The sequence below is a fragment of the Garra rufa genome, chromosome 18 (assembly GCF_049309525.1).
Source record: "Garra rufa chromosome 18, GarRuf1.0, whole genome shotgun sequence".
NCBI classification, from domain to species: domain Eukaryota; kingdom Metazoa; phylum Chordata; class Actinopteri; order Cypriniformes; family Cyprinidae; genus Garra; species Garra rufa.
Genome location: NC_133378.1, coordinates 4884547 through 4893837, shown reverse-complemented (window position 1 = coordinate 4893837; position 9291 = coordinate 4884547). Strand labels below are relative to the sequence as shown.

Here is a 9291-nt window from a genome sequence, read left to right as displayed (position 1 = left end):
GGGCTTGTTATGTAGAGTTGTTTGTGTGAACTAAAGCGTCCTCATCAAGTTTCTCACCGCAAGATGTGCCACTTTCAGATAAAAGGTTTTGTCGGGTTTTTGTTTTTGTTCTCAGCATTGAAAAATGAGCTGCTGTACATGGGAAGAGACCCAGAGGCCTGTCATCCAGAGGAGATTTCAGGTCAGTGAAGGGAATCGGGCAGAAAAGCAGAATGCAAGAGAAGATGTATTTGGAGAAAAAGTGAACAAATAACAAAATGTCAGGATTACAGACAGCGACTGAGACTGAAGTCTGAGTTAAGCGTCAAACACAAAACCCTTTTTGAAATGTTGTTTGTTTGTGTTTTCCAGGCGGGGAAGGGCGAGCCCCACGTCTTTAAAGAAAAGACCTTCAAAAAGAAGCGTCAGTGTGGGGTGTGCAGGCAGAGTGTGGAGAATTTGGGCTCTTTTTGTCGAGGTGAGTGACATCTGACTATTTTAGCCTTTATCTGAGTTTTTTTTTTTACATGTTGACACCAAAGACAGCCGAATACTATGTTCTTATTATGACATTTTCGTGTATAAATATTTGTATTTTTGTCTCAATTTATACCAAGAAGAAGTATGTTACTATACACAAAACATGTTGGTTGTTAAATTATTGCTTTAATACTACTGTACTACTAAAGAAAAATATTATCTGGACAATGTTTATACTTAATACAATGTATATTTAAAGTATAATAAATTAACAAATTTAATGTACCATTTATTATGTTATTTTTTTTCACAATGAATCTCATTTCAGTTTTTCAGTTAACAGCCCTAAAAAAGTTTTGTATTATCGTTCCATGCCAGTGATGTTATTGTTACATTTTAACCTATTAAAAATAGTTTTCAGTAATGAAAATAAATCTGAAAAAGCTCTAATAAATCAGTGGAATGAAAATAAAAATTATATATAAATAAGTAAGTTTATGTTGAAGTAAGGTAAAACTGAAGTAAAAACAAATCTATATAAAAATATTAAAATAAAAAAAAATAAAAACATGGACAGGACAGGAAATGTAAACAAGTACATCTTAATTTAGCTAGCAAATTAAATAAATACATATTGTAGCTTTTAAAGCATATTGTTAAATTAAATAACTGGCATTTTCTGTACTAAAGAAAAATGACAAAAAATATCGTCTGAAAAATATTTACACTTAATACAAGGTATCTTTAAAATATAATACTAAAGAAAAATTAGCTAATTTAAAATTAATTTAATAAAAAAAATAGTTTAAAATGTGTTATTTTTAAATAATGTTTTTCTAAACTATTTTTATTTTTAATAATTATAGGAAATTACTATAAGAAATTATATATATTTTTTTTTTAAATAAATACATGTTATTTTAGCTGAAGAGAAATGAGCAATTTATTGTTATTATTATTTAATTTTTCACACTGAATCCCATTGTTTTGTAATATCTTTCCATGCCAATGATGTTATCGGTAACTATTAAACTATTAAAAATCGTTTTCAGTAATGGAAATAAAGCTGAAAAACTTCTAATAATGTAATAAAAATGTAATAAATAAGTTTATGTTGTATGTAGTATTACAATTACTTAAGACAAAACTGAAATAAAAAAATTTAATCTATATAGAAATATTAAAATAAAAAACTAATAATTAAAAAAAAAACATGACATAAATAAAATAAAAACTGAAAATATAAAAATAAAAACTAATTCAAAATATTAATAAATACTATAATAATATAATATAAATATAAATAATACTAAAACAACACTGTTCAATTAACTGAATTGTGATTTTTTTTTCTAAACTTTTATTATAATTTTTAATAATCTTAAGAAAAAGGATTTAGAACTAGGGGGTTCCCTGAGATTCCCTGTATGCCAGTAATACCTGATGAAACTATATCAGACTTATTAAGTATTCCTACCTAACCAACACATTTCCCTTTCTTTACCGCCCACAGTCTGCAAAACAGCCACTCATAAGAAATGCGAAGCCAAGGTAAGAACATTTTTTCTCATTTCTCATCAGGTCATAATATATTTATCAATGTCTCTTTCACTCCCTCTTCAGATTAACATGGGTGTATAAAATGGGAGTTTATGTATTTAAAGGCAAGCTCTCTCTCTTGTGTTTCCTGCACTGAAGGCCTCCCTGTGTTGGGGAGGTAGTGTTGGCAGTCGCACCCCAGCACCACTCGGCCGTAGTGAAAGACTCATTGATAAGGCCAGTGGATGCCAGCGTTGGCACACCCATATCAGGCACAGCTCCAGAGGAGCACCCTGGGATCTAGAGTCCCAAGCTGTTTCCTTTATTCACAGTTGCTGACCTTGTATAGAGTAACTTCTGTGATACCAAGCTTTATATAACCTTATTCGTCACTTCTTGGCACTGGCAAAAGTTTGGTCAATGTGCAAAGAAACAGTGAGTGGTTTAACATGCCACATGGTTATTCAATCAGCAAATCGCCAACCCACTGAAACGCTCTTTACGACACAGAGAGCTGGCAGTTTGTCTAGAGCTGTATCATGCTTCAAGTTGAGCTCGCTGGCTAAATAGGATAATTTTCAGGCATGAGTTCCCATAATGACTAGGTTAAATGATTATGTGCAATAAATGCATTTCAGTGACTATGTGAAACCAGGGTTTTAGAATCTACAATTTACCAGACAGAAGTCACTTTTTGAGAAAACTGGCTTGCCATAAATATTTACTCTTAATCTTAAAAAGTTAAAATTATATGTTTTTTTTTTTTGTAGCTTTAAAAGCTGATTATTCATGTTTTTTCCTTGCAAATGCCAAAAATCACAGGTCATTAGTTGACTCAAATTCATGCTATTGCTATTGTATTTTATAAGGGATAAAAGTTGTTAGAAGTTGTTTTACTCCCATTTGGTTCTTTATGAGTGTTAGTTCTAAGTCATGTCTGAAATGCACAATTTCAGTTATCATTTTGGGCTGGTAACTGAAAGGTTGTAGGTTTGAATCCCAAAACAGGCTATCACTTTGATTACTTTTATTTTTCATAATTTTAGCTGTTAAGTCACAGTGCAATGGTTATAATTCTGTGCAGCGCAATAAGTTATACATTTGGGCTGGTAACTGAAAGGATGTAGGTTTGAATCCCAAAACAGGCTATTACTTTGATTACTTTTATTTTTCATGATTTCAGCTGTTTAGTCACAGTGCAATAGTTTTAATTCTGTGCAGTGCAATAGTTATCATTTTGGGCTGGTAACTGAAAGGTTGTAGGTTTGAATCCCAAAACAGGCTATCACTTTGATTACTTTTATTTTTCATGATTTCAGCTGTTTAGTCACAGTGCAATAGTTTTAATTCTGTGCAGTGCAATAGGTATAATTTTGGGCTGGTAACTGAAAGGTTGTAGGTTTGAATCCCAAAACAGGCTATCACTTTGATTACTTTTGTTTTTCATGATTTCAGCTGTTTAGTCACAGTGCAATAGTTTTAATTCTGTGCAGTGCAATAGTTATCATTTTGGGCTGGTAACTGAAAGGTTGTAGGTTTGAATCCCAAAACAGGCTATCACTTTGATTACTTTTGTTTTTCATGATTTCAGCTGTTAAGTCACAGTGCAATAGTTATAATTCTGTGCAGTGCAATAGTAATAATTTTAGGATGGTAACTGAAAAGGTTGTAGGTTTGAATCCCGAAACAGGCTATCACTTTGATTACTTTTATTTTTCATAATTTCAATTGTTAAGCAGGGCTTGCAAAATTTCAAAATCTCTTGTAGCCCTTCGGGCAGGTACTCTTCAGATTTTGGTAGCCCGAAAATGAATTTAACTAGCCCAAATAAAAAAAGACTTCTTTTTTTTTAAATATAGAAAATCAGAGAGGAGTCTAAACTTAATAAAAAATGTTTTCAATACACAAATATAAACAGATATCAAGGAAGGAATTTTATTCCACTATTTGGTGTATCTGCAGAATTTTTAAATATCAATTTAAGGCAATTTATAAATCGAGTATATCATTTATTATATTTATTTAAAACATAAATATTACTGTCTTAATTGTTTAGTATTTTAGAAGGCACATTAACTTCCTTCACATTTACAACTCTACGTGTTTGCTGCATAAAAACATAGGTCGATAATTGCAATCATTTGACCATAAACAGCTGAAAAAAATGTGGAAATATTCATTCTCTGTCACAAGGGGGCGCTTTAGTAGCGCTGAAATACTACGGTTTCCCTACTAACGGCTGCACACAAAGCAGCATTAACGTTGTTTTATCAGGCATGAAATGAAAATGCGAACGACACGTTTCTGAGGACAGTCGGTTCACTTCAGATACATTCATATAAAGACATCCGTGTGAAACATTTTGGTAGCCCGACTGGAAAATACAATAGCCCGGGACGTCGGGCTAGCGATTTTGCGAGCCCTGTTAAGTCACAGTGCGATATTTATAATTCTGAGCAGTGCGATATTAATAATTTTGGGCTGGTAACTGAAAGGTTGAGGGTTTGAATCCCAAAACAGGATATCACTTTGATTACTTTTATTTTTCATAGTTTCAATTGTTAAGTCACAGTACGATAGTTATAATTCTGAGCAGTACAATAGTTATAATTTTGGGCTGGTAACTGAAAGGTTGTAGGTTTGAATCCAGGCTTTTACAGTTCTGGCTCAGATGTAATTCTGCATCACATCTGATGATGTGTTTGTCCGACTGCTTAATCTAAGGATTGATCAATGGTTAGCTCATCATTTATCATGATTCATGCATAAACACTCTTTTTTTCCAGACATCTAAGAGATAAATAGTTTAGTGAGAGAGCACAAGAGCAGCATGGGTACAGTATAGTTATAGGAAGCTTAGCATGTCCTGGCCTGGTTTACATGTTTGGTGACAAGTTCATGTACCAGTCATGACCCTTCAGGGCCCTCGATGTTGGCTGTGATAGCCATCAGCTTTGCCCTAGCAGGGAGTGGCCACTCTCTCTAGAGAGCATGCCCTTTTAAAAAAACTGAAAACCTTATCGGCTCTCTGGAGCGTCGACCAGCCCTCCCACTCTTAGCACCTCACAAGACAGAACAAAGACAAATTTCAAAAACACTTAAGCCCTCTTAGGTCAGAATGCCATGGCATTGTTCCAAGTCACGGAGGGTCCAGCAAACTCTAGCAAAGCGCTATCACGAAAAAAACCAACACTGAGCCTTCCTGCAACACAAATCTCACTTTTAAAATGATTATTTGACCTTAAAGTACTTCATTTAACAGTATAGCCTGCAGATGTTTTATTCAGCGCAGCAGAAATCAATGTAAGCCCTTCTCCTCTGCTCTTAAATGTAGAAAATCCACTCAAACACCATTCAGCTGTTTCATGTTGCTCTCTTAAGCTGTCGTTCCCTCCCTAGGCTCTGCCACATTATTAGATGTGAATGGTTTTTCATTCACCTTCTCATAGTGCTGGCCTTATGGGATTTTACACAGATTTGGAGCTGCGCTCTGCTCTTAGATGGCTTCATCTGTGAATTGAACAGGAATGTCCATATGCTGAAAGCTAGCAGTTCTCTTACAGAAATACAGATATGTGGACCATAGAGAATAGGAATAGAGCCAAATACTTCATAGAGGAAGCACTTTCAGACACGAATGGCTAGTTAACTTCAGGAGACATTGGGGAGTAATTAAAGTCGTATAGAGTCCTTATGAAGAACAGTGTGATGACAGTTTGAGATGTGAGGTCTGGTCATGTTTTACCTGTTAATGGCAGTTTCTCAATAAACAGTGTTATAGTTTGTTGCTTGGGTAACATTTTTGGTCAGGGTCGTCATCCATCAAACGAGTCGCTTCTTGATTTTGTCATTTTTGTTTTGTCATGAATATTTCCTAAGTACCTCTGTCATGGCTCAAGCATCTTTTAACAACTCTTACATAGAAAATATACCATCATGTGTTTATCTATTGGGCCTTATATGCTTTTTTTTGGTTCAGAACTCCATGAGATGACACTTCTGTGGAATATTCCTCACATTAGGAACAACATCACATCAAGTCAATATATTTGTGAGAAATTAAGCATCACAAAGATGAAGACTGATCCATATATTGTGACCCTGGACCACAAAACCAGCCTTAAGTAGCGCGGGTATATTTGTAGCAATAGCCAACAATACATTGTATGGGTCAAAATGATCAATTTTTCTTTTATTCCAAAAAGTATTAGGATATTAAGTAAAGATCATGTTTCATGAAAATATTTTGTAAATTTTCTACCGTAAATATATCAAAGCTTAATTTTTGATCAGTCATATGCATTGCTAACTTCATTTTTAACAACTTTAAAGGCAGTTTTCTCATTATTTTTTTTATATCAGATTTTTAAATAGTTGTATCTTGGCCAAATATTGTCCTATCCTAACAAACCAAACACCAATGGAAAGCTTATTTATACAGCTTTGTATAATATTTAAAGGAATTTACCCTTATGACTGGTTTTGTGGTGCCAGGCCACATATGAATCTATCAGTAAAATAAAATAAAATAAGAGAAATAATAAAAAAAAAAAACATCTTTTTTAAATTGGTCTGTTTTATGTGAAAATTAAAAAAATGCACCCATAACCAGTTATCTCCCCAGGACAACAGCTGGCAGCAGATGGTGTTTATCTGAACTGACTCATTGCTCTCTGATTGAAGATATATTCTATTTATATCCATTATTGTTTGGGTGAAATATTCACTCGAGTCGTACAGTAGAGATGAGTTGTCTCTGTCTAGTCTGTAACCAATAAACATAGTTTACCTCTAGTGTAGCCTACAGCGACGGTGACCAAAAGTCTCAGACCTCACTTGTCTGTTAATGTTTTTTTTTTTTTACTGTTACTCGCTTACATGGAAAATCCCCAGTTCAGTTTTCCCAAAATGCATTTCCTGACAACAGAGATAAAAGGGAATTATAGTCAGTACCGCTGTCTAACCTCGTCTACAACCTTAAACCACAGGAATGACCTCCAGCCCACTAACAAGCGATTGACTCATCTTTAACTTGCTTTTAGCATTTAAGATGAAGCATAGCTGTCACCGAGTCAAGTTGACCCTGTGTGAGAAAACACAGACTGAATCTTGGCTTAGTTATGTTAAGATGACAACTGTGGAGGATGTCATGATGTTTTAGACTAAAAGTTTGAAATTATTTTTTTAACAAGCAAAAATTACCCCATGATTTACTCATTCTGAAGCCATTCTAGGTGTATATGACTTTTTTCTTACAGACGAATGCAATCAGAGTTATATTAAAATGTGCTTGCTCTTCCAAGCTTTATAATGGCAGTGAATGGCTGTTGAGACTTTGAAGCAAAATAAAGTGCATCCGTCCGTCATAAAAAGTACTCCACGTGACTCCAGGGGGTTAATAAAGGCCTTATGAAGCGAAGCGATGCGTTTGTGTAAGGAAAATATGCATATGTAAATTTTATAAACCGTAATCTCTAGGTGTATCGCAAGGCCTTTATTAACCCCCTGGAGCCATGAGGAGCACTTTTTGTGATGGATGGATGCAGTTTATTGGACTTCAAAATCTCAGCACCCATTCACTGCCATTATAAAGCTTGGAAGCTTTTGTAATATTTTTGTTTTTTTCGTGCATCCTGTGAGCGGTAGGATCTTATCTATGTGCCAGAGTGGAAAATTCAGTCCGTGGAGAAAAAGAGACGGAGGGGAAAAGATTTAGGGGGCCAGAGAGGGGAAAAAACGAGAGGAATAGATGGCAGAGTAGACCGTCAGATGGAGGAAGAATCATTTCCGCCACTTTTCAAGGCAAAGGGGATCCTGTTTCCCATGGTGCTGGTGGCTGAAGTGGGATATGAACTGGTATAAGTTAGGGAAGTGAATGGGTGGGCTCTTCCAGTAAATCTTTCATTTCATCGCCCCTCTTTATGAGCTCATCGATGCCATGTGTTTCCCAAGCTTCCCTCAGGGCAGTGGGTGTATATGTGACTCTAACTATGTGTGTCTCAGCTTTGTCCAAATCAGTGCTAGTTTCGTTTTGCATCATTTAGAGGTTGGCATTCTGACTCAGTGGTCTGGATTACATCCGACTCCTAATGTTGGGTAACACGGAGAGGTATGTGCCAAAAAAACAGAGCTAAAAGGGTACAAAACCATAAAGGAATAAACTGCTGGACGTGTGTCATGCCATTTAGGCAAAGCATGAGATTTTTCTGTCCTCTACTTTTGGGACTTCTGTTTGACTTATGACAGTAATTTTGAAGATCAGTTTTCGTTATTGAAGAACTGAAACATGACTCTAATAACAAACTGAAGAGCAAAGGTTGAAGTGAGGCTACAGCTGATGTGTTGGCAGATGTTGTTTGAACAGATACACAGATAATGATACATGCTGATGATTCATTATGCAAACATCAAGCTGACATTGTGCACAGTGTAAATTAAATACATTTTCAGTTTTTGTCGCAAGTTTTTGTACTTGTCAAAAAATTGCACCGCATTACCAGTCTGTCTGTCTGTCTGTCTGTCTGTCTGTCTGTCTGTCTGTCTGTCTATCTGTCTGACTATCCATCTGTCTATTTGTCCTTCTATCCATCCACATGTCTGTCTGTCCGTCTGTTCATCTGTCCATCCGTCAGACAGACAGAGACAGACAGACTAATAGATAGACAGAAAAACAGATGGATGTGTAGATGGATAGATAGATAGATAGATAGATAGATAGATAGATAGATAGATAGATAGATAGAAAGATGGATGGATGTACGAACGGACGGATAGACAGACAGACAGGCTGATAGATAGACAGAAAGGATGGATGGATGGACGGACGGACGGACAGACAGACAGATGGATCGATAGATGTACAGATAGACAGATGGATGGATCTACTAATGTCTGTCTGTCTGTCTGTCTATCTATTAATCTGTTCATTTGTCTGTCCATCTGTCTGTCTGTCTATCAGTCAGTCCGTCCATCTGTCTTTCTGTCTATCCGTCTGTCTGTCTATCTGTCTGTCTGTCTGTCTGTCTGTCTGTCTGTCTGTCTGTTCATTTGTCTGTCCATCTGTCTGTCTGTCTATCAGTCAGTCCGTCCATCCGTCTTTCTGTCTATCCGTCTGTCCATCTATCTATCTGTCTGTCTGTCTGTCTGTCTGTCTGTCTGTCTGTCTGTCTGCCTGCCTGCCTGTCTACCTACCTACCTACCTACCTATCTATCTATCTATCTATCTATCTATCTATCTATCTATCTATCTATCTATCTATCTATCTATCTATCTATCTATCTATCTATCTGTCT

General features: G+C 35.6%; 1 protein-coding gene across 1 annotated transcript in view; it reads left to right on the top strand.

Moving 5' to 3' along the window:
• The first annotated feature begins 335 nt into the window (after positions 1-335).
• The window catches only part of tns2a (tensin 2a), a 48574-nt gene continuing 39618 nt past the window's right edge, over positions 336-9291 (top strand). Inside the window, exons 1-2 of the mRNA XM_073823630.1 lie at positions 336-457; positions 1973-2010. The gene's annotated coding sequence lies outside the window, so the exon portion shown is untranslated. The remainder of the gene's footprint in view (positions 458-1972; positions 2011-9291) is intronic.